The sequence below is a fragment of the Giraffa tippelskirchi genome, chromosome 4 (assembly GCF_054371585.1).
Source record: "Giraffa tippelskirchi isolate mGirTip1 chromosome 4, T2T-mGirTip1v1.2.pri, whole genome shotgun sequence".
NCBI classification, from domain to species: Eukaryota; Metazoa; Chordata; class Mammalia; order Artiodactyla; family Giraffidae; genus Giraffa; species Giraffa tippelskirchi.
In genome coordinates, this window is record NC_137278.1 from 92,651,603 (window position 1) to 92,678,926 (window position 27,324).

Sequence of the window (27,324 nt, forward strand, 5' to 3'; positions counted from 1 at the left end):
TTCTTTCCAGTTTTCCATCTAACACATTTCAGGTCTCCTTCCTCTCAGCGTGCATTCTTTAAACCATGCATCTTTTCTACTTGTTAGATAATAGTTATTTATACACATGTCATAGCTGTAGTGTGGTTTGCAATTATACAGTACAACAAGCAGTGCTGTAATAGTCATCCTTATAGTTGAATCTCGGGGCAAAATAATATTTTATAACATAAACTCCTAGAAGTGAAGGAGTCAGAATAAAGTTCCAGCACTTTTTACAGTGTTTAATAATTACTTCTGGTTAGTCCACAGAAGGTGTTAGTGTATTCTTTTGCCACCTGAAGCATGGCACAGAGTATTTTAATTATTTCTTATTGGAGTTAACATTTTTTCACATGTGAGTTAGACAATTGTACATTATTTTGTTAATTGCTTGTTCATGTCAGTTGCCCTTTTTTCCTAATACATTATTCATTAAAAACATCGGTCTGTAATGATTCTGCCTGCATGCCTGCTGTTAACTTTTAGTAATCATAAATAGTTTATATGTTCCTAAGTTGTCATTTGCCTCAAAATTGAGGTTTTTATAAAAATAGAAATATGTGACTTACATTGTGCTTTTAAATATAACTTGCCTTTAAATCTGATAATTTTGATTCTTCAGAAGTAAACTCAAGTAAAACATTATAGAAGATTTAGTTAATCATTAAATGTTCTCTCCTCTTAAAAAGCTGCATGTGAAACCCTTCTTGCTCACAGACTAGATATGCATTGTAAGTACTAAACAAGATTTCATATTTTTAACAGAAAATTCTTTCTCTAATTGTATATGTATCTTCCACATGCAAACATACAACACCCATCCAGTATTTCCACAATAATGTTAGATTAATTATATTAAGGATACCTCATGGTTTGTTATGCCAAAATTGTTTTTGACAATCATTTACATGAAAGAAATGAGAGTTCATTCTCCTTTTCCTACCACTGACTCATCATGAATTCTTTGTAAAATACCCTCTTGTTTCTAATTTGCTTGGTGGTCCCTCATTCTTGTTATCATTCCATGCTTGCAACATCCTCTTGTTGTTTCTGGAAAAGTGTATTGTGAACTACAAGCTTATGCTATTTCTTAGCCCTTGTATGTCATTCTTAACACACACAGGATGATTTGCATTTATTTGTAATCATTGTTCTTTGCAAAATACTGGTAAGAGTGCTATTATAATAACTGCCATTTTGCCCGTGGGGAACCTGAGAGCCAGAAAGGTTAAGTGACTTACCCAAAGGCATACAGAGCATTGACGGCAGCTCCAGGATTGCGGATGGGAATCCTTAGAGGTTCCCTATTGTTTAGAGCGTGCAGCAGTAGGGCCCCTCAGCTGCGTTTTCTTTCTTCCACCTGTCACGTTTTGTTACTCCTTCACTCTGCCAAGGATTCTTGAAGAACACGTGACATGCTTATAATACAAGGTTCGAATAATAATATCCTTTCTTCTATTTTGTCTTTCTCTTTTAAAATGTATTACTTCAACAACTTGGAAGTAGGTGGGAAACGGAGAAGTCATTCAAGCTTTTTACATGGAATGCTCGAATGGAATCATTGAAGAATCCAGAAGTGGATCTAGTCTTTTTCCTGAGCAGATGGGAAATGCACTCGAGTGAGAAAGCTACACATGCACTCTACTCACATATGCTTAAATAATAGAGGGGAAGAATGAATATTAATGGTGTCACACATAAGTGCTGTGAGTTCAAAGGTTCTTTTAATTGTTTAGAGTGACTAAACAATGTACAGCAGAAGTCTGTAGGAATATGAATTTCAAGTTACCTTTCAGGTTTGTTTTGTAATATAACTTTTTAAAAAGCCACTCCAGGATACAGAAATACTATTAAACTGTTGCATACAGGTTGTTAGCTGAAAAGGATTTCTTGGCTTCACGTCTCAGAGAACAGACCTTTTGTGATGTTCTTCTGAAATGAACACAAGTGCTTTCCGTGTAAGATTTTGGGAATGGTTAGAGAATTCCGCATTCGGGTATGTTTTGGGGAAATCAATACTGTATTCATAAATAATGTGTGTGTGTGCTCAGTTGTGTCTGACTCTTTGTGACTCCACGGACTTTAGTTCACCAGGCTCCTCTGTTCATGGGATGTCCCAGGCAAGAATACTGCAGTGGCTTCCCACTTCCTTCTCCAGGGGATATTTCCAACACAGGGATCAAACTGTGTCTCTTGCACCTCATACATTATGAGGAAATGTGATTTTTATAGGGATCTTTCAAAAGTACCTGAAGAATGTGAGGAAGATGGTTATTTAGCTTAATGTAGGGCCCAAATGTAGAACACAACCCTTGTTTTTTGCCTGTTTTTTCAGCAACCCTTCCCCTGAGAAGATTTCAGTTATTAGGAAGCAGCCATGTCTTTGAAGGTAATCATATTAAGAGGGGAACCCAATCCTATTTACCTTGGAAGTAAGTTTTCTTCTTCAAATTTCCAGAAATAAATCTCAAACACATATTTATCTAATTCATTGTCTCTGTATGGAGAGAAGGAGGGCCCATCTCTTCCTAGAGAAGCTCCTCCTACCTATATTCTCTTTCTCTTTATTTCAAAGTGCTCTTCCTGCACCAGGAAAATTGGAGATAAGAAGAAAAACTCATTTCTTTTTTTTTAAAGCAACCTTAGGCCTTAGATTTCAGAGAGTAATAAAATAGGAAAACCAAGCAAGCAAGCAAGGCATCCTTCAGCTTATCCCTAAGTCAAGAAGATGTGGTACATATGTAAGATGAAATATTACTCAGCCAGTAAAAGGAACAGGGTAGTGTCATTTGCAGAGACGTGGATGGACCTAGAGTCTGTCATAGTGAAGTAAGGCAGAAAGAGAAAAACAAATATTGTATATTAAAGGATGTTATGTATGTGGAATCTAGAAAAATTGTACTGATAAACCTTTTTGCAGGGCAGGAACAGAGACACAGATGTAGAAAACAGACTTGTGGACACAGATGGGGAAGGAGAGGGTGGGATGAACTGGGAGATTAGCACTGACATATATACACTACCATGTAAAATAGATAACTGATAGGAAGCTGTTGTATAGCACAGGAAGCTCAGCCTGATGCTCTGTGATGACCTAGAGGGTGGGATGGGGGTGGGACGTGGGAGGAAGGCTCAAGAGGGAGGGGATCTATGTATACATATATCTGATTCACTTCATTGTGCAGCACAAACACAAACATTATAAAGCAATTATATTCCAGTAAAACAAAAGCATAACTCCCTTCTTTAGCTACCAATCCCCTCCTGCCTCTTTGCCTCACCACTCCTAGCTTTTCATGGCTACATATCCTCTCTACTTGACAAAGGAGGGAGGTGAGAGATGCCGTTTCCAGTGGGTTTCCCCTGCCTCCATTCTGGGGGGTGGTGGTGGGGATAGGAGGGTAGATGACATCACATCCCTGTCTGTCTCGCCTCTGCCTGTGTCCTGGTGCTAAGGCAGGTGACTGTAGCTGCAGATGGTGCAGGGGAGGGGTCAGCTGCTGCATCATCTGCAACCTGACCCAGGGCAGTGGAAACCTGTGGGTCCCTTTACCAGGGAGACAAGGGAGATCAGTGTCTGCAGACTCATGTCTTAGCGGCATAGCTTGAGCCTTGCACAATGCCATGTGTGATGTGAGTTATACCCTTTCAGGGGAAAAGACACGGAGCTGGGGTGGGGGGCCACAGTGGTCAGTACTGGCCTGAGTTGTTCACACCCAAGTCTTAGTGTTAGGGCGTCCCAGGTGGCTCAGTGGTAAAGAATACACCTGCCAGCGAAGGAGATGTGAGTCACATCCCTGAGTCAGGAAGATCCCCTGGAGAAGGAAATGGCAACCCACGCTAGTATTCTTATCTAGGAAATCCCATGGACGGAGGAACCTGGCGGGCTACAGTCCATGAGGTCACAAAAGAGTCAGACACGACTTAGCGACTCAATAACAACAACAAAGGTGCAGGAAACCTACACTGTCATCCCCATGTCTAGTTCTCAGCAGACCCTTTGTCCTCCAAGGGTCATATTCTCAACCCCAAAAGAATGGGATACAAGAAGATGCCTCCTCTAGCCACTGCGTGCAGACACAGTTTCAGAGATAAACAGTTACTATGTTCAGCAATCAACTCTTGGCTCATTTAACTGACATTCATGAGTTTGGGGGCCGCCATCACTGGTGTAGGATTTTGGAACTCCTCCCATCTCCACAACCCGGCTGGCAATAGCCTGAAACACCTGAATCATCTTATTTAAACCATCTATCTGGCAACATTTATTGATGTTTTGGCAAACGTTTTTAAAAACCCATTTTTTCAATGGGTTGGAAAATCTCACTTAAATCCTCTCCCTATAAGTTTCCCCTTCTTTCCCCACTGTTCCTCCTTCTTTTGCTCTTTCTGTTTCCTGGAGAGACAAAGACCCCTATTGATGCTAAATGAAAACCAGAATGAGCAACCTGTTGTCATGTATTTCTCTGAGATTGAACAGCAACAACAACAACAACAAAACAGTATTTTTTCCTTAGAAAACTGTTTTGGTTTAAAATAAAAACACTTCAAAAGGTACTTCACATTATATTTATATCTTCCGGGGGGGGGGGGGCGGGGAACCGCATACAACACCCACTCTAGTGATTTTTCCCATCTTATCCCTCCCTGTCTGTCAAGATCTGTACTTCAATACCTTTCAAAAAACGGGCAAAAAAAAAAAAAAAGAAAGAAAGAAAAGAAAAGAAAAAGAAAAAAGAAAGATAAAGGAAACGAAAACAAAAGAGAAACCCTCTTGGAGCAGCAGAATTCTCCTGTTTAGACTGGGCCAAGCTTTCTTGGGGTGGCGCTGAAGGCTCACCCCAGGCTTTAGGGCCAGGATGGCTCCCTTGGTCCCCGGACTTCAGCTGTGGTCCTCATTCTGCTCGACCAGGGAGCCCAGGGGGCCCGCTTCCCCCGGGAATTCGCTCTTGGACCCTGCAATTGTCCCTCCTGTCTAACCTCTGCTGCTCTAAATCCCAATAAGGAGATTTGGAAAAGCGCTGCTTCCTCCCAAGCAGGCGGGTCCCGACTCGCCTAGTTGTGCCCTCGGAGGCGGTTTTTGGTCCCTGGACCACCGAGACCTCGGCTTTGCGCAACCAATTTCGAGCACGGGAGGGGGTGGGGCCCCCGAGGACCCCGCAGCTCCGGAGCGCCCCCTGTTCCCTGATCCCGGCGGTCAAGCGCGCGGGCATCTCCCCTCGGCGCGCGGGGCCGAGCGCGCAGCCGGGATGGAGAGGGAGGCTGCGTACCCCGCAGGCGCCGCGCGTCTCGATGCGGGATGCCTACCCCCCGACCCCAAACATTTGGCCGCTGTGGTGGTTCTTATTGGGGTTTAGTGCCAGTGCCCACCGAAGATCTGCCTTACAAAGAACTGAAGCACGAGGGTCCAAGAACCAAAAGGCAGCCGGTGAACGTGGGCACAGGGGGTAGGGCGGCCCAGATAGGAAGAGGGCTGGACCCCGCGCTGCGGGAGAGGGGCTGTGTCCCCGGCGGGGCGGGCAGCGGTGGCTTGGGCGGGAGATGCGCGACTGTAGACCTTCTAGGAGCAGGAGATACTGTGGGCAGCAGGGTACCACTGCAGCCTCGCCTCTGGAGCCACTAGCTTTCTGCTTCTTAGTGTTTGTCAGGAACGCGTGTCGCTGCGGTTCTGTCCCAGTGACAGTGTTTCCCAGAGAAGCGAGGGAGCCTGGCCCCAGATGCCACACTCTCACTTTTCCTCCAGGAAACGAGGAAACCAGCCCAACTCACTCCCCGCGCGGTCCCCCGCCCGCGCCTTTGGCCTGCTCCATTGAAAGGGCCTTCTCTAAAACTGCAAAGAAAGAGCCCAGCTTCAGAGAAACCGGGCAGAGGCTCAAGGGGAAGGGACAAAAAGGACCATCTCTGTCCTCCCCTCTTAGATGTATACAAAAGGCTATGCTTGGATTCTTAGGTCTGTGAAACGCTGTTTGAATTGAAACACAATACCCGCTTCACAGGGCGTGCATGGGAAGTGGTTTCAGGCTCGCAATAACTCAGAGTAATTCATTTTATTTTATAAACATCATTAACTCATGCTATGATGCAAAAATATTTGACATTTTTCTTTTGCACTTTTCTAAAAGGCGGATTCTGGATGTCATTGTATTTATTAGCAGGTGATTCAAAATTGTGCACCAGAAGGAAAACTGACTTGAAAAGAAGTTTAAGAATTTTCACTTTGAAACTCTTCCCAACACAATGTTTTCGAATGGCGAGTAGGTTTATTCCTGTAGTAGAATGTAAAATTAGTATTGAAAAGAAAAAAGACTTTATATTTCAAGATGCTATTTGTGTAAAACATATATTCAAAGATATCAATTGTCTGTATTTCAACGACATTTAAGAACTCTAAGTACTCCAGAATTGTAAATTATTCCTCAAGCAGAACTAAAGATACTTTCATGATTGCAAAATAATGCGAATTAAACTTCTTAAAAAAGATCAAGTCTCATCTTTGAAGTGTGTCTTGTTCTATGATTTTGTCTAAGCTACCAAAGCTTTCTTGACAAAATAGAGAGATTAATTTGGTTATGGCAGTTTTTCTGTCTTGCTATTTTAGCAGATGGCTGTCTGTTAAGCTTAGAGTGAAATGTGTAAAGCTTTTCTTTAAAAAAAAATCATGGTCTTAAATTGAGGCACGTTGTGTGTATTCTTGAAGTTGTGATGGCTTTTTTTTTTTTGGTGGGAGGGGCACTGTTTCTTTTTAATTTTTACATTTCTCTAAGTCTCTTAAATTTCACCGTTCTTGTAGTTCTGAGTTTGTAAATCTGCGCTTGATCTGGGCCCAAACATATTTTGATTGTAAATAAAAAGTCTTCTTTTATGAGGATGTTCACTTCACAGCTTGAGCAGTGTAATTTTTATACAGGTCTCAGCAATCAATAAAAAAGCCACAGGAGGAATGATTTATCTTGTTGGTTACAGGGACTGTCACCGAGAGAAATTGTAAAAGATCAATTTACACAACCTGGTGTGAGAATGTTATTGATATAACACGGTTGATCAGTTTCTGGTTGTCTATGCACGGACACTGCAGAGGGGGCACCTCCCCACGACAGGCCAGCTCACCAAGGTCTTAATAGACTCCTGCTCCATAAAAGGACACAGAGCCAATGGCCCCGAAGATGGCCGGGTGGCTCAGGGCTCAGGGAACCAGCCCTGGCTGTGCTCACACCCTTGGTTAAGGGGTGTCATGCTTGCTCCTCTTCCTCCTCCTCCCTTTTCCCTCTCTTTCCCTCTCCCTTTTCCCCTCCTACTGTGAGAACCAGTTCACTTGGAGACCCCCTGTCTTAATTACAAAGAGCCCTTTTAACCACAGGTCACAGGACTTGGCTCTCTTGACAGGAAATAAGGAAAGAAGTTACCTTCCTGGAAAAAAAAAAAAAATTCAAACTTCCACTTCTCAAATTAGTTAAATGAAGCTTATCAACGGTTGAGCCTTTGACAGTTGGCTAATTGCAGTTGGTACATTAACTATGTTTTAACCAGAGCTGCTTGTGATGTAAGAAAATGAAAATATAAAGAAAGTCTAGGCTCTTACAGTGAAAGGAGAACTGCTGCAACAGGGAAAAAAATATTTTTAAACACACTGAATCTTAGTCTTACTTGCTGGAAATACTTCAATACAAAATGGAGTCCTAGGCCTCTAGTAACATTTCAATTAAATAGATTTATAAGCATTAACATTTTAAAAAATGACACAAACTCCTTCTTTATATCTGAGTCCTCTCTCTTTTAGTTCTACCTTCAAAATATTCTCTGCTTAAACTTTTATATTAAATATACTACAGAAAATCTACCTAGTGAATGTCTGGTTCCAAGTCTGTGTGCACCATTCTCAAATACAGAACTTTTAAAAATGAAGATAAACCTTAGTTGAATTGGTTTATTTTCTGACTTGCATTTCTTTAATATTATTACAGAAGATGAAATACCAGTCACAGTAAAATAACAGAAAACACTCACTCTAGTGGTTTCCTTACTGAAAAACTATTATAAGGTGAACAGAAAAAAAAACAAAAAACAACATTTTGAAAAAGATAATAGCGTTTTTGTGTATTTAATTTGCTACTTACACAAATAGTGAATGTCAGAATGCTCATTATAATGTGTCCTGAGTTATAGGAATATAAAAGAATGAAAAGTCTAAGAAGACAAATTATTTCATGTTTCTACCTATGACTACCAGCTGTGACTCCAGTAATATTCTCACACTGTTTTGCTTTCTAACAGATTCCATATTTCCTTATATCTCTCTCTATGTGTGTATATATGTATATCAGATATCTATATCTCTCTCTATATATATAATATTTGAAGCCTGACTTTGTTTTGTTCATTTCTTCAGAACACACATACACACACACTTTTCACTCGGAAAACAGATGAATCCCATACTATTTGAACACCTGTTTAAAAGGTAAGAATCAACTAGTTCTACTCATTCTCTTGGATTGAATTTTAATTGCTGAATGTCCAATTAGTATTTATTTGCTTTTGTTTACAGAAGACTGAATAAATGTGATGCTGCTTTCATATTCCTGTATATTAAAATTCCCTAACAGCTCTCATTGTCTTTTCATTAGCTAAAATTAGTCCTCAAGTCTCTTACCACATTCATTAGAAATTCAGCACAAACAAAAGACCGCTCACAAAAATATGCTTTCCCTTCATTTCTCCTGCATGCTCCTTCCTGGCACAAAGATATTCCTATCTCAGTATCAATGAGGCCTGAGATCTGGCATCAAACAACTTCTCTGCTTATTTCCTCTTCGGGACTATAACTGAGTCAGCTCTCCTATGAAGTAGCTGGTAAGGAGCCGCTGATCTATAGGGGGGCCCGTGTTCCTCTCCAGAGCAGAAAACAGCTCCTCAATTTCTTCCCATCTGGAGAAGACAAGCTCGTTCGCATCTTCAACCCAGGTCTTCTGTTTTGTTTTTTAAAGCAGTTTTTACTCCTGCTGAGCTTCCCCTGGCCCGAGGCCCTGCAGTGGTCTAGCACTGACTGTTCTCTGCCCTGGGCCACCTCCCACCTCCACCCCCCTCACCAGATGAGCCCTTCCCTGGCAGGCTTCCTACAGATCCAAGTTAAAATACAATTTCCTGCTTTTGATAAGCAGACACTATCCAGCCAGAACAAAACAGAACACTCTGATACAATTGTCTCCCAGCCAACCAGGACGCCAGCTCCCACCCTTCAAATCTCCCTTCTTGGATGCCAAGCAGGAAATGCAATTTCTGATCTCTATTCCTGTATTTTTCACCAGACTCTCCAGAAACATATTGACAGGGTCTGTCCATGCAAATCAGTCAGCGAGCTGAGGCCAAGATCTCAATCATGGGCATGTCGTAGACAGTCACACCCACCCTAATAATTTGAACATGTATGGATACTTACAATCTTGAGTAGGCAAATAATCAGAAGAACTCTAGCTCAGAAGCTCCAAAAATGTATTTTTGGACCAACCATCATTGTCTACTAGAGTGAGGGTGTCAAACTACCTACAAAGGTGGCCTAACTTTTGCCAAATGACTTTCCCTTGGAGTGATCCAACTGCGTCTCTCTCCTGAAGATGGTCAGTTCCCGTTCAATGATCATTCACATTATTCGCTGTCCTTTGCTGTCTTTGGGGGACTTCGTGTATACAGCAGGATAGATGGGAAGGGGCTGAGGGATGTGTGTTACTCAGTGTGTTTCCTCCACAAGCAAAGTGCTCTGGGTGCCCCAAAGAAGAATGCAGAATGAAGACTCTCATATGAATGAGTTTATGAATGGGTTGGCAAGAAAGTATACTCGAAGATAAAGAGTCAATATGAGACTGGGTTGAACTCATTCAATGTTTTCCAGGGGAGTGTGATGTCAACAGTGTTTGGAATTATCAGGAAGGTTTTCCCAGGTAAAAGTGATTTGGATTGAAGAAACGAAGAATAGGGAGGATTAGAGGTGAAGGAAGAGCAGAAGAGATGATATTGGAAGCAGAAATGAGTTCAATGTGGCCCAGAGTCCATATTACTAGAGTCCATATTATTGTGGAGCCCTTATTATAATGGAGCCTTTATTATGATGGAGCCCTTATTGAGATGGTGTCTATTTTATTACGGAGCTCATGTTATGATTGAGTCCATATTATGGTGGGGTCCATATTATGACAGAGCTTGTATTATGATGGAGCCCTTATTCTGATGGTATCTATTTTATGGTGGCCCATATTATGATTGACTCCGTATTATGGTGGGGTCCATATCACCTATTGGGTAGTGATGGGAAGCAGGCTGGAAAGACAGGAATTGTAGGTATATCAGATGTTTAATAAATGGCCAGTGACTAAGTAAATGCGCTCAGATTTCACATGGTACAATGTGAATCAATGGATCTGGTAGTAGCCTGACTTAACGAAAGAGACCTTTTCAAATTTTGTTTAGACACAGGTAGGTTTGCTGTCCGCTGGTGTGTGTGTGGGGGGAGGGGGCGTGGGAGATGGGGCAGAAGAGGCAACAATTGCAGGAATCCAGCAAGAGGTGATGGGAACCCGAATGAGAATGACAGGAGGAGTGAGGAGAAAGAGATGGGTTCCAGAAACTTCAGAGACAGAATGATCCTGGTACTCCCTAAACAGTACACTGGATCAGTGACAGACTGATGCCATTGGACTAATACTGGGATTAAGGAATGAATCCAAGATGGCACAAGATTTGAAGACTAGGATCACAGTTGTGTCCTTGGAGGGGACAGACTTCCTGATTTGGTTGGGGAACATATCCACAGTCTGGGAAATGGATTGGGAAGGAATTGTAGCCATTTTCAGTAAAATACCCAACAGGAAGTTAAGCATTGACTGGACCTTGGTGGAAAGACTAGGACAGAGGATACCCACGTGGAGTCACAAAGATTTTATTTTAATGGGTAAATTCAACAAGCCATGAAGGTAAGCTGTATCTGTATGTGTTTATTCTGGGTTTCAGAGGGAAAGGGACATATTTAGTGGCATACTTTTAATTTTTAATTATAAACATAGTGTATGCGAATTAAAGGGGCATAGACATAGCATACAAATATAATGTATGTCATTTAAAATAAGTAAAATTAAATCTTTTGAAACCAAATTCTTTTTATGATGTTGTTGAAACTAAAGGACTCATTCTATTCTAGCATATATATATTTTTAAACCATAAAGATGTGTGCATAGACAAATATGAAAAAACCTACCTCTCTTCCCAGTAAAACAAAGTGCCATATCATATGAGGTCTCCACATGGAACTCACGTTTCACAACCAGGAGTTTGTGAACACTGAAAAAAATCTTTTGAGGAAAAAAGGAGTTGTTGAGTGAGTGATTGATGTAATAAAAGCAGGACTCGGGGTCAAATGATCAGGCAACAAATTTCAAGCATGTAACTGGGCACCAGGGTGCTTGTCAAAGGCTGGCTTGTTTGGGAGAGCTACGAAGATTTTTCTCAAATAGTACCTTTAATTTGATCTTTGCCAGAATCAGCTATGAAAATAAAGAAAATAATCTCTGTATGTAACAAACATTCTAATGACAAGGAATTTAGCTATTGATAACATTATCAACTCAATTATGAAATTATTTTTCAATCACGTGAAGGATACTTTAATTGACTTGAATTGGCATGGCACAAGACAGACACAAGAGATGTCGTCTGAGCAAACTGAGAATTGAGCATAAACTAGTTACAAAAATTGACTTTGAAACCCTTTGCAAAACCAATGGATAACATCGTAAGTGGCAGTTTGCTCCTTTCTAGAAGGTTTGATCTGGTTTTGGGTGACAGAACTTTAAGTCATTTCTGAATTAATGCTGGGAAAACTAAGGCTATGATAGGCCTGCTCTAGTGGCTATAAGTACAAGAATAAGGAAAAAAGGAAAGAACAATTTATCTGTGACAAATGCTTAGGACTCACTTCAAATTCTGACACATTGTGGATGAGGACATTTGACTTACGGAAATTAATTGACAACGCCTTTTGAAAAAAAGGTATTTTTTTTTTTTTGATGTGGACCATTTTTAAAGTCTTGATTGAATTTGTTGCAATATTGCTTCTGTTTTATGTTTTGATTTTTTTGGCCTTAAGGGATGTGGGATCTTAGCTCTCCAACCAGGGATGGAACCCACACCCCCTGTTTAGAAGATGAAGTCCTAGCCACTGAACTGCCAGTGAAGTCCCGGAAGTGCTTTCATATGACTAATCTAGAGCTTATTCTAAGTGTGAGAAAAGTAGGTCGTATGAGTATCTGAAGAATCTTTGTAATCAAAAACTGATATCACGTGATTCCACAGAATGCTGATGTCCTTAAAGAGGAACAAGTACGTTTTGATTCATCAGTTTAATGGAACCAACCATTCCTGCTTAACGTGGATTTTTAGTAGATTAGGAGTAGAGAAAGTGTCCCAGACTTAAGGAGGACTTTTGAGAAACTAGCACTTGGGTTGTCTAGAGGCAGCTTCTTTAGAGTCAAGAACAAGACCAGGAACCCTCTCAGCACTGCTAGTGGGGGTAAGGCAACATGACTGATGGGGCCAAAGAGAGAACAGGAAACAGAAGTGGCGCAAATATTAACTTGGGCTTATCATCTTGGGCACACTTTTATTTGGATTGAATAGGAAGATCTACTCACACTGGATTTATTTTTATCATGAGATTTCAGTGAGTGGTGTCATTGGTCCATTATTATTGTGGAGAAATATGTATAACATAAAATGTACCAGTTAAATCATGTTTAAATGTACAGCTCAGTGCCATTAAAGACATTCACATTATTGTATAACCATCACCACCATCCATCTGAAAACTACTTTGTCTTTCCAGATTGAAACTGTCTGTTAAACACTCTCCGTGTCCCTTCCTGCCACCCCTAGCACCTACTCTTCTATTTTCTGTCTCTGTGGATTTGACTGCCATGGGTACTTCATGTAAGTGGAATCATACAATATTTATCCTTTTGTGAGTGGTTTATTTCACTTAACACAATGGTCTTCAAGGTTCATCCATGTTGTAGCACATGTCAGAATTTTCTTCCTTTTAAGTCTGAAAAATATTCCACTCTGTGGAACACATACTGTTCATTTATTCACCTTTCAACAGACTTTGGGTTGTTTTCACCTTTTGGTTCTGGTCAGTAATGTTGCTGAAATGAGTGAAAGTGTTATTTGCTCAGTTGTGTCTGGCTCTTGGTGACCTCGTGGACGGTAGACCACCAGGCTCCTCTGTCCATGGGATTCTCCAAGCAAGAGTACTGGAGTGGGTTTCCATGCCCTCCTTCAGGGGATCTTCCTGATCCAGGGATTGAACCTGCGTCTCATTTTTTCTGCATTGGCAAGTGGGTTCTTTACTGCTAGTGCCATCTGGGAAGCCTAAATCTATATATTTATTTATTTGACTGTACCGAGTTTTGAAGCTTCCCTGGTGGCTCAGGTGGTAAGTCTGCCTGCAATGTGGAAGACTCGCGTTCGATCCCTGGGTTGGGAAGATCCTCTAGAGAAGGAAATGGCAACCCGCTCCAGTATTTTTGCCTGGAGAATCCCACGGATGGAGGAGCCTGGTGGGCTACAGGCCATGGGGCTGCAAAGAGTCAGACATGAGTGAGCAACTAACACTTCCACTACACCGAGTCTTACTGTGGGATGTAGGGTCCAATTCCCAGACTAGGGATTGAACCTGGAGCCCTTTGCATTGGAAATACAGAGTCTTAGACACAGACCACCAGTGAAGTCCCTTATTTAGGTGTATTTTTTTCTTTCATGATTCTATACCAATTCCCAATATTCTTTCAGTCAAATGACTGCAAAGTCAAGCTGAAGCACGAGCTCACTATCAAAAGTCAGTGTATTTTGCCACAGAACAAGAAACCTTCTTTCATTTTTTGGTGTCCCCAACTGTATCTTTATCCAGGAACACTGGGAATCTAGCCATTTTGACCAGCCTGGGTGCCTGGTACATGTGGAATTCAATACGTTACTTGGAAGAGAATGTGCTGGTCCAAGAAATGATGAAGAGGAGGCAGAGGAAGGGGTAGAATCTGATGGGGAAGCAAAGAAATTTGTGGAGAGCTTTGAAAAACAGAATCTGAAGCCCCCAGGGAGAGACCTCTGTCCCTGCTTCTGATGTTTGAGTCAGGGTTAAGACTTTCCGAAAATGAAGACTTTAAATCATCTATTATATGAAAAAGGGCAAATTGGGTTCATAAGGAACATATAAAGATCAGATATAATCCTTTGTCTCACAAGTCCACAGTGTAATAAATAAAGGTCCACATCCAATTGAGGTCTTGCTAGGCATACTGGATCACAGAAACATAGTTTCCATGTTCATTCTTAACACACAACATTTAGAAAGTACTGATAAAAATCTACTTCCTTGAGTTGTGTAATTGAAGCACATCTTAGGTAAATGTAACAATAGAGATGAATTTTTAAAATTTCAGTTTCTTCATCATAAAGAAAGGTTGTGTTTTTGAATACTTATGAATGACATAGATAATACTGTTATAAATGTAAATCTTTTGTTATTGTTTGTGCATTTTTTTCAACATGGAGAGCCATGTTGGAGAACTTTTGCCAAGCTATGCCTTTTATCACCAAAGAGAAATAGTCAATAAAATTATTAAATAAGTGTATTTACAACAAATGTTTAAGAAAATAGTTGAAGAACTTCCCTGGTGGTCTAGTGGTTAAGACTTTGACTTCCAAGGCAAGGCGTGTGGGTTCGACTCCCCATTGGTGAACTAAGATCTCACATGCCTCGTGGCCAAAAAAATCAAACCATAAAACAGAAGTAATATTATAACAAATTCAGTTGAAGACTTTAAAAATGGTTCACATCAAAAAAAAAATTAAAATAATAGTTGAAATAGTACCTTGCTATTTTCTCTATGAAACTTTAGAATTGCATTAAATATGGCAGATAAGAATGATAGTTTTTATGTAAAAAGAAATGCCTGACATTAATGGGAAATGCTGATTCCCCATTTGTTTATTTTAATAGCACAAACATTTAAATCTTATTTCTAAAGAAAAGAGAGGAAGAGAGTTAAGAGAAAGATTTGGGGGCTGGGAAGTAGAGGAGGCTACCAAAAATCTATCTTTCACTTCCAATAGGTCTTAATGTTTAAAATCTCTGAAGTTTCCTTGTGTGTTATGAAAAGCTACCAATTTATCTTTTTCCATTTTCCCAAAGGAGGTTGACCCAAATCCAACAGCAGCAGTTGAAAAATTTCTTGCAGCTTTATCAAATGGCCCCTACAGAGCCCAGCTTAAAATTAAAAGCTCCTCTTACCAGAGGGAATATATGTGACTCTAATAACTGAAATGTGTTTTTACTTTCTATTACAGAGGTCAAAAGGTTTCTAAACAAACTGAATTTATCAATTATTTAGAGTTGATTTCGTCAGAAGTGGTATTTCTGGGATATTATTTGGGGGATAAATTCAATGTTCTAGAGCCAACAGCAGTATTTTATTCATAACAGATTTCCACGAAACTGAATTTGCTGAGGCAACTTAATTTCCACTATCGTGTTTGCACTGTGGAAATATCAACTGAGGTGTTATAAGGCCTAACTAGTGGGCTTTTCAAAGGAAAAATTCCATCTAAACACGTTTATTCAGCACCTCCCTGCTCTCTGTTTATTGCTTAAGAAATGAACTAACTTCTCAATCTACTGGGATTAAATATATATATATATACATATGTATGTATATATATATTTAGGCCCTGAAACATTCTTCAAAACCACAGAGATATATTGAAAGTTAAAAACAATATCTTAAATGACATTGTCATTCTAGCAGCCAAAGAAAATGAGATTGTTGTCAAGATTTTGATTAGAGTTTTTCTTTTTTTTTAAATGAAGGAGACCCAGGTCTGTGTGCTTACGTGCACATGCCAACAAACATGTGTGTGTGTCTGTGCATGTGTGTGTGTGTGTGCATGTGTGTACTTGGGTGGGCCATGCCTCTCTGCAAAAATTCTCCTGGGATCTTGATGGACCACTTGGTGTAGAGCTCTATGTTAGAGAATTCAATGACAGTTTATAGAGCATCTCCTCTAGATTCTTAACACAGTGCATCGCCCATGTAAATATTATGTTTATTATATACTAACTAAACATATATTGGGTTTCTGCCTAAAGCCTGCCATTTGGTGTATGCAGAAAACATTATAGAACAGTTCATAAATTCATTTGAAGCTGTGTTAAATGAAAGCAGCCATCCAGAAGCTGAAATTTTTTCATCTTTAAAATAGCAGCTTTCCAGCTCACAAGCGGTAGGTTTATTTACGCTGGTGAATGCAACGCCCCAAAGAAACCTAAGAGCAAGGCTGTGCATCCTGTTTTCATGAAAGCCAAAGATTGAGTGAGAGTGCCCTTATCAATATGGGCCTTTATTTTATTGTTTTTATTATTACAATTATTTATTTTATTTTTGTGGGCAAATTTAGGGAGAAGGGGGGAAAAAAAGCTTTTCCTTTCCTGATCCTTATTAGCCTGTTCAAGATGGAAATAACAGCAATTAAGTTTTCCAGACATCCACTGATAAAGATAAATGAGAAATGAAGGCAGGAAGAAGGATGGGCATGCACAGGCCAGCCATTCTACCTCTCCGGGAACTGGAGGGCTGGGGGGCTGGTTGGAGGCAGGACAGCTTGCACCTCTGAATGGCTGGCTGGCATCCAGCTGGTACTCTCAGAGACCCCCAAAAGTTACAGGCCACCCTTCTGGGGGCGTTGTCTGAAGAGGTGAGCCGTGGGCTTTTCGAATATGAAGACGGATAGAACTGGTCCCCACAGGGAGACTTACTGGAGGTTTTGAACCCTCACCTGCGCACCTCATTCCTGGAACTGGTTCATGGTAGGTTTGGCTGAATTCAACTCCAAACATAACATTTGGGATTTTCACTGGTTCACTGCGTTGACAATTCCAGCCCCACAGAAATAGTAGACTAGTGTTCTCTGTCCATGTTGCCATTTTTAATCAGCACATCTTGAAGTGCTTATTAAAGTGCCTTTGATTGTAAGCAAGATTTGGAGGCCAACACTGCATGAAAAAGGAATTGGGTTGTTTTGGTAACAATCTTCACAGGAATGCTGGGGTGTGGATGTTGTTGTTGTTTAGTTGCTCAGTTGTGTTGGACTCTTTGCGATCCCATGGATTGTAGCCCGCCAGGCTCCTCTGTCCATGGGATTCTCCAGGCAAGAATATTGGAGTGAGTTGCCATTTCCTTCTCCAGGGGGTCTTCTCAACCCAGGAGTTGAACCTGCATCTTCTGCATTGGCAGGCAGATTCTTTACCACTGAGCCACCAGGGAACCAAATCAATAAACCAATATCTTTTGCTACACGAGCAGGGGCTTCTGCCTGTTGAGTTCACTGACTTATCTCAAGCACCTGAAACAGAGGCGGGCACATAATATGTGTTCAACTAACAGCATAATGACGGAAGGGTCCAATTCCTTGTTTGAACAGTGATTTTAAACCTCAAAGCTATGAGTGTTGCTTTCAGCAGTGTTCACCGTTGCACTGGGAATTGGGAACTGAGCACTTCTGGTTCAGACTTTAGAAGAGCTGAGACTTTACTCTTTGTACAGAAAAAAGGAACTTAACGCTAAGTGGGCAGATCTCTTCTGACCCTGTTTGTGGAAAGTCATCTCTAAAGAGGAATAGGGCCGTTGGTTACTGGCCTATCAGGTCAGTATCTGATAAATTCTCCCATGTGGAGAATTGAGTGGTAACAAGGGAGAAAACTTCAGTTCTTTCTGGTTGCTAACTCTTTTAAGAATGGACATTTGCAACTGCTCAGATATGCAACTTGGAGTCTCATGCGGGTGGTTCCTTGTGAGGTTATAGCAACTGGGTTCCTAAAAATATTTACCACAACTCAGAGAGTCCAGAAGTTTTACTTTTTTTCCACTGATGTTCCTCCCACACATCATTTGAATGCTCTGGTAGAGGAAAATTCATCCTGAGAACTGCAGACTCCAGGTCCTCAATGAGCTAATTAGTAAATAAAGACTGCACTCTCTCATATGTAAAATAGATAAACAAATTCTTACTGTATAGCGGGGGGGACTATAATCAATATCTTGTAATAACCTATAATGGGAAAAGAATCAGACTGTATGTTAGCCGCTCAGTCTTGTCCGCCTCTTTGTGACCCCATGGACTGTAACCTGCCAGGCTCCTCTGTCCATGGGGATTCTCCAGGCAAGAATACTGAAGTGGGTTGGTAGCCTATCCCTTCTCCAGGGGATCTTCCCAACCCAGAAATTGAACTGGGGTCTCCTGCATTGAGGCAGATTCTTTACTAGCTGAATCGCTTTGCTGTATACCTAAAACATTGTAGACCAACTTATATTCAATAAAATTATGTAAAATAATTATCCTCCAATTAAAAATAAATTTAAAAAAGATTCCCATAAGGCCAAAATCAAAGAAAGTTCTAGGAAAGTCCATTTTAGGGTTCTCACAAAAATAACTCAAGAATTCTAAATAAAGTAATAGCAAAGAAAAAGAAATAAAATAATTAAAATGGAAAAAGTTATGAAAGTTGTTTTAAAGAAAGGAATGCACCCTTTCAAAGCCAGGAAGAGTATCCAGGGGCTAGATCTTAGTTGTCTTAAGATGCCACATGACTTTGGGTCCTTCCCTGTCCCAATCTAAGAGTCTGCAGTGCCTACACTGATTGTCCGCTTTTTGAGACATGAACAAAGATTGCGAATGGAATGATTGTTTTTATCCTCCACAGCTCTTGCAATGGTGGTCCACAACTGTGAACAGAGTGTGGGCATGCAGGATGCAGGCCGTATCAGTGCTTTCAAAATTTCAGTAGAAGAACAATTTATCTGAGCAACCTATGCCTTTTTTGCTGCTTTAACAGGAAATACTACATCCCAAACAAGGATGACCAAGGGGGGTGGGTGAGGACCCATCTTGGTTTTTGAACCTGCTGGCCACGTGACTGTAGGACAAACAGAAGGGAGGGCATGACCCTCACCTATGATTCCCTGCTCACCAGATCTGTCCTCAGGGGAGGACTCAGAATATTGAATACATTAACTATTGTTACTGTGTAGACAGTTACTATTACTATACAGTTGCAACTAAAGGCGCATCTGATTAAAATTCCCATGTTGTCCCACTTCTTGTCCTAACAACTCCTATAGAATTGTCAGTCGTCTTCTGGTAGACATGGCAAACAGAAGTAGAACCTGAAAACTGGGGGTTTTCCTAAATTCTCACCTGCTCGTTCAGTTAATCCTTCTTTTTCAGTCTTGATTGTAGGTGCGGAGAGACTGGACCCTGGACAATGTCATTTGTCAAGCTGGAAAAAATGAAAAGACATAGGAATTCATTTTTAAGCAACTAGACATGGCAGCATGTGAAGACAAAATTGAGATGTCAGCTTTTGGAGTGATGCTAATTATTTTTATTATTACTCATTGTGATTTTCCATGGAAAGAACAGTGTTCCTAAGTATGGGGGGAGAAAGTCAAAGATTTGTGGTCAATTGGGCTTTAAAAATGGTCTTTATTTATCTAATCAATAAATAGTTAATTAGCATATTTGTGCCCCAGTGTGAAGAACACATGCCCCCTCACCCCAGCCCCCATAACACACACCTCTACTGTCAGGACAAATATATTGTCCCACCATTATATATAAACAGGTTCTTGGACACATACAGAGCCTGTGAACCTGGAAAGTGCTGACATGATAGCCCCTGTCAATGTGAATTCTTACTCTTTATTTTTGTTCTCAGACCCAGTTTGCCAAATGTGTCCCCGATATTTGTAACATGGGAAGATGCTTGCTTTAATGGAGATCTTATGCTGAATTCCTAACAGTTTGTAAAAATTGTTCAGTGAGTGTTTTGGTGTCTTTGGATTGCACTTTCTACTGATAAATATTTTACCCAGTTGTCATGATTATCTTAATGTGGAGACAAGGAGATACTATATCAATCCAAGTGTTTTTGGAGACAAGCTGATATCTTCCAGAGAGGTGTTGATTTTATTTGCAACACAGAACCTGTAAGCCATTCAGTTTTCTAAGACTTCGATAGTGGAAATAATAAGTAACACAGACACCAGCCAAAACTTCCTATGCCGTTGTGCTTTGCATGTTCTTAAAAGTGGCATATTTATATGTTGAAGGCTTGTTTGTTGTTTTAGTCACTCAGTCGTGTCTGACTCTTTGTGACCCTGTGGACTGTAGCCCACCAGGCTCCTCTGTCCATGGGATTTCCCAGGCAAGAATACTGGAGTGGGGTGCCGTTTCCTTCTCCAATGGTTTTTCCAGTAGTCATGTACGGATGTGAGAGTTGGACCGTGAAGAAGGCTGAGCACCAAAGTATTGATGCTTTTGAATTGTGGTGCTGGAGAAGACTCTTGAGAGTCCCTTGGACTATGAGGAGATCAAATCAGTCAATCCTAAAGGAAATCTATCCTGAATATTCATTGCAAGGACTGATGCTGAAGCTGAAACTCCAAGACTTTGGCCACCTGATGCAAAGAGCCGACTCTTTGGAAAAGAGCCTGATGCTGGGAAAGATTGAGGGCAGGAGAAGGGGACAACAGAGGATGAGGTGGTTGGATGGCATCGCTGATTCAAAGGGCATAATTTTGAGCAAACTCCAGGACATAGTAAAGGACAGGGGACCCTGGTGTGCTGCAGTCCATGGGGTTGCAAAGAGTTGGACACGACTTAGTGACTGAACAACAGAAACAACAAAACTTAATGTGATGGGATTTGGAAGTGAGGCCTTGGGAAGGTGATTGGGTCCTGAATGTGCAGCCCTCATGATGAAATTAGGATTAATAGACTCAAACTATTGCATTTAGAGGGCTTCCCTGATAGCTCAGTTGGTAAAGAATCCACGTGCAATGCAGGAGACCCCGGTTTGATTCCTGGGTCAGTAAGATCCACTGGAGAAGGGATAGGCTATCCACTCCAGTACTCTTGGGCTTCCCTTGTGGCTCAGCTGGTAAAGAATCTGCCTGCAATGAGGGAGACCTGGGTTTGATCCCTGCATTGGGAAGATCTCCTGGAGAAGGGAAAATCTACCCACTCTAGTATTCTTGCCTGGTGGGCCACAGTCCATGGGGTTGCAAAGAGTCAGACATGACTGAGTGACTAAACGCGTTGCATTTAGAATGGATAACTAACCAGATCCTACTGTATAACCCAGGGAACTATATCCAATCTCCTGGGATAAATCAAAATAGAAAAGAATACTAAAATAGAATACACACATACACACACAAATCAGGAAAGGAGAATGTCAAGGCTGTATATTGTCACCCTGTTTATTTAACTTATATGCACAGTACATCATGCAAAATGCTGGGCTGGATGAAGCACAGGCTGGAATCAAGATTGCTGGGAGAAATATCAATAACCTCAGATATGCAGATGACATCCCCCTTATGCCAAAAGCAAAGAAGAACTAAAGAGCCTCTTGATGAAAATGAAAGAGGAGAGTGAAAAAATTGGCTTAAAACTTAGCATTCAGACAATGAGGTACCATCTCACGTTGGTCAGAACAGCTGTTATCAAAGAGGCTACAAAAAAAAAAAATGCTGGAAAGGGTGTGGAGGTAAGGGAGCCCTCTTACACTGTTGGTGGGAATGCAAACTAGTACAGCCACTATGGAGAACACTGTGGAGATTCCTTAAAAAACTGGAAATACAACTGCCATATGACCCAGCAATCCCAATGCTGGGCATACACACTGAGGAAACCAGAACTGAAAGACATGTGTACCCCAATGTTCATTGCAGCACTGTTTACAATAGCTAGGACATGGAAGCAACCTAGATGTCCATTGGCAGACGAATGGATAAGAAAGTTGTGGTACATATACACAATGGAATATTACTTAGCTATTAAAAAGAACACATTTGAATCAGTTCTAATGAGGTAGATGATGAAACTAGAGCCTATTATACAGAGTGAAGTAAGTCAGAAAGAAAAACACCAATAAAGTATATTAATGCATATATACGGAATTTAGAAAGATGGTAACGACAACCCTACATGCGAGACAGCAAAAGAGACACAGATATAAAGAACAGACTTTTGGACTCTGTGAGAGAAGGCGAGAGTGGGATGATTTGAGAGAATATCATTGAAACATGTATATTTCCATGTGTGAAATAGATCACCAGTCCAGGTTCAATGCATGAGACAGTGCTCAGGGCTAGTGCACTGGGATGACCCTGAGGGATGGGATTGGGAGGGAGATGGGAGGGGTGTTCAGAATGGGGGACAACACATGCACACTCATGGCTGATTCATGTCAATGTATGGCAAAAACCACCACAATATTGTAAAGTAATTAGCCTCCAATTAAAATAAATAAATACATTTTATAAATGCAAAACAAAAAACAAGCTCAACATTCAGAAAACTAAGATCATGGCATCTGGTCCCATCACTTCATGGCAAATAGATGGGGAAACAATGGAAACACTGAGAGACTTTATTTTTGGGGACTCCAAAATCACTGTAGATGGTGACTGCAGCCATGAAATTAAAAGATGCTTGCTCCTTGGAAGAAAAGCTATGACCAACCTAGACAGCATGTTAAAAAGCAGAGAGATTACTTTGCTGACAAAGGTCCACCTAGTCAAAGCTATGGTTTTTCCTGTAGTCATGTATGGATGTGAAAATTGGACTGTATAGAAAGCTGAGCACCAAAGAATTAATGGTTTTGAACTGTGGCATTGGAGAAGACTCTTGAGAGTCCTTTGGACTGCAAGGAGATCCAACCAGTTGATCCTAAAGGAAATCAGTCCTGAATATTCATTGGAAGGACTGATGGTGAAGCTGAAACTCCAGTACTTTGGTCACCTGATGCGAAGAGCTGACTCATTGGAAAAGACCCTGATGCTGGGAAATATTGAAGGCGGGAGGAGAAGGGGACGACAGAGGATGAGATGGTTGGATGGCATCACTGACTCAATGGACATGAGTTTGAGTAAACGCTGGGAGTTGATGATGGGTAGGGAGGGCTGGCATGCTGCAGTCTATGGAGTCGCAAAGAGTCGGACACTACTGCATGACTGAACTGAACTGAACTGATATAAGTGAGTCACTTTTCTGTATAGCAGAAATTAGAACTACATTGTAAGTCAACTGTATTTCAATAAAAAGAGAAGACACATAAGAGAGATGACTGCTCTTTCCATCACATGAGGATGCAATGAAAAGACAGCCATCTCCAACCCAGGAGGAGGCTCTCAGTGGGAACCAAGTCTTTTACCCGGACCCTCCAGCCTCTAGAATTGTGAGAAATAACATCTGTGGTTGAAGTCTTCTAGCCTCTGGGGGGTGGTTTTGTGACTAAGACGCTGGCTAACTTTCGCTTGGGTTGAGAGGTCCCTTCACAGAGGACCACAACGCGTACACTCAGATACAGCAATCCGAAGGTCACTCTCATTCAGGGTGCTCAAAGTGAATTCGCTTGATCCCTTTTATTTGGAGAATGTTCTATTAATATTATGAGATCATTGTGATCTCTTCACAGTCATGTCATGAGTACCTTGCAGGTGTCAGGTGCTGGGGACCTCTGTGTAGGGGTAAAGGGTCCAGCCCCCACGTCAGCCTTCCACCTCCCTGCCCCCAGTTCACTGCCTTCAGGAAGGAGCTGTTAGATATTGGTCTTATTGTAGAATGAAATTTTTCCAGCAGATAAGGCCACCATAAGTTATTAATAAAACCTAAAAATTCATGGGGAATTTGTTGTGTTCTTTCTGTTTGTACTGGCTGCAGAAAGGGTGCTCATGCAACTGGTCTACCTTCCCTTCATCAACCCTGCCCCCAAAGCATTACACACACACACACACACACACACACACACACACACACCTGGTTCAGCCTTCTCACTTCATCTTTTGTATCTGCTGCTCTCCTTGGAGGCAGCTTAGTCTGACAGATGGATTTTGAGCTCCAGCCTCAGAGGGTGTGGGGAGGGGGAGGGTTATTTTTATTTGCTACTGTTACTCAAACATATGTCCCTCAGGGACTTGGAAGAGTTACTATGGTAGAGTTACTATGTTTGGGGCAGGATCTAGGCATTCTTGGAGGCTCTTGGGCTAGTTCTGTCAAAGACTCATAGTAGTCTTTATCAGAGTCTTGATCATCACTCTCCCTTAATGGTCTAACAAGGTGTTAACATCTCCATTGGATAGGTGAGAGAACTGAGGTTTAAGACTTGTTCAAGCTCATCTACCTGGGCAAACAGAAAACAAAGAAGCCAACAACCCTAAAAATACAGTTTCAGTATTTATCAGTGCTATAGTAAGATGGGCAAGGGCAGAGTCAGTGACGGGGTGGGGTTGATTAGTGTGGGCTGTGGGGGAAAGCTTGGAACACATTAAAGATCATTCTGGCTTTCAGTTGAATGGGTCCTGTGTTGCGGTCACATTGGACCAATTTAACCCTCAGCAGGGCAATTCAGTCAATAAATATTTCCAAGGAATTTGATCCACCCACCAAAGTATAAGCTTTGCTTGCCTTCATGAAAACTTTCTCACACGTGAACATTTATGTTATTGTGAATTAAAATTTAAGGCTAGAGACTTCCCTGGCATCCAGTGGTTAAGACTACGAGCTTCCACTGTAGGGGGCCCAGGTTGGATTCCTGGTCAGGGAAACTAAGATTCCCACATGCCGTGTGGCATGGCCAAAAATAAACAAATAAATAAAATCTAAAAATAATAAATTTTAAGGCTGTGTTTTCATGGGCTAAATAAATGTTAAAAATCATGTTCCTTCTACTCAATGTTGTGTGGCAGCCTGGATGGGAGGGGAGTTTGAGGGAGAATGGCTGTATATCAATGTGTGGCTGAGTCCCTTTGTTGTCCACCTGAAACTATCACAATATTGTTAATTGGCTATACTCCAATATAAAATAAAATATAAAAAAGGAACAGGAAATAGCATTCTCAGTGGTATTCTATTCCAATTAAATTATCTCTTAATGAAATAAAAACAAAAAAGCAAAAGAAAAAAAATCACGTTCTTTAATCAAGTTGCAATTTGCTAAGATATTATAACTTGGTATCAAAGGCCAATATAAGGTATCATGGAAGTGGATAAAATCTCAAGGAGTTATGGAAAATACTCAGGAATGGAATGATTCCAAAAGCTGTTCTTTATTTTTCTCTTTAATTTTTATTTTTTAAATTATGAAAGTATGATAACACATTTACAGAAGACTTGGAAAATACAGAACAAAGTTACACATGGTTCTACTTTATATTACAATTATTTTTTTTAAGTAGATAAATTAAGACTTTTAGTTGGAGTTTCAATATCAAACTTTCAAAAACTAATAGAATGAACATACAGAAAAGTAGAAAGATATGGTAGACCTGAAAAGCAGCATGAACCAATTCAACATAATTAAGATTTATACAATTTTCACCCAACAGTAGGATACACATTCTTTCAAAGTTCCCATAGACTATAAACTAGGAGATACTGGAACATATCCAGGGACATAAAACAAGATGCAAAAATTTCATGGTCCAAAGGTATTGAAATAATATAGGGTCTATTCTCTTATCACTGTGGAATTATGTTAGAAATCAGTATCAAAAGATATTTGAAAATAACCCACATATTTTCAAGTGCAATGTGATATTTACCAAGAGAGATTCCAAGAGCTGTTCTGACATAGTTTGCACATTTGCACACCCTATTGCTTCCTTGTGTGGTGCCTTTGTGCAAATTAGGAAAGTATACCCCTTACTCCCGGGGTGACCCAGTCCCTGTCCCATCACATGGCTTGGTGAACCAGAAAGGAGCTGTGTTTCCACTTCCCCTTCCCCTCCTCAATCAGAGACCCTTAAGCAAGGCAGATATAATGTCCATAACCCTGCAACAGTCCCTGTCCTTTCAGGCAATAGTAATAATTTCTTCCACTCTGTGGTGCGTCAAAGCAACTGTACAAATACCCTTCATTAATTTCCCAAATCACCTTGAGTGATGGATGGAGCAAAGATCTTTATTTTACAGTCATGGAACAAAAGTACAGAGAAGCTCTGTGATTTTCCCAAAGTAACACTGGTTCTAGGTGGCTCTGGTCAGAAGCAGAGGTTAGTGACCCTCGGTCTTTTTCTTTCCAATGTATTGGCATCATCCAGGCTGGAGATATCCATGTGTTCACAGCCTTCATCATTAGTCATTCACAATCGCAAGTTGTTGAGGAAGGGCTCTCTGCCTCCTTCATCTGTGTGTTTCGCAAACCCATCATAGTATTTGACACATACCAAATATGCAGTGAATGTTTGTTACACGAATGACAGAAAGGTTGTGTTGTAACAGACGTGTTCTGCGGAGGCGTTTGGCTGCAGAGAACGACTGCAATGCTTTACCACCTTTTTCTGCTGCTAAACCTGGAGGCGTGGTCAGCACCCCACAGGTTTGTCTGTTTTCCTGCAGAAGACAGTTCACAGCTGCATCGGTCAAAGCTCTGTGGGAAATGGAGGAAGGCACGGGAAAGCTCCCCCTGTGAAAGAGACGAATGCAGGTCTGAGAGGCTGCTCAGCAAGTAACGAATCTACACCTTCTGCTGCCTTCAGAAAACTGATGTCATAGACGGGATGACATCTGAGAGCCTGGGCTCCTTTAAAGATGCTGTGTAATCACTGAGGTTTCCTCCCCTGCTTATTGCCTGCTAGTTTCCCTGTGATATCCATCAGGCCTTTTAGAAAACAGAAAAAATAAGCTTGCAAGGCTCAGAGTAAACTGGCTCAGACCCCTCCCTCAGCCATTGGTTGTGTTATTAATAATGTTTAGTTAGAGACTTTGGAGATTCCATGAGGTGATTTGGCTTCTCCTGGTGTCCCCAGCATCACAAATTCCCATCTGAAGATGCTTCCAAGATTACAGGGTGAAGCACCAGAATTCATCTGCCAAACGGGTATTGTCAATCCTTGTAAAAACTAAGGGCCTTCTGTGAATAAATTCCAGTTGAAATCATGAAAAATCACACCCAAGTTGATTTTCCATAGGTCTAAAAATACAGGGAGCCAGTGAGTTACTCTTATCCAGCTCAGAATAATGTCATAATTGAACGATCTATAAACGGCATTATGCAAAGGAACATTGAACAAATGCAGCTGAATGCTCTTCTATTGGAATCTTTTCTTTCTCACAATTAAATGTCATTATGAGGGATTCTACTCCATTTTATACGTAATCAGGACTTGTAAAGTCTCAATATAAACATCATTTTTATT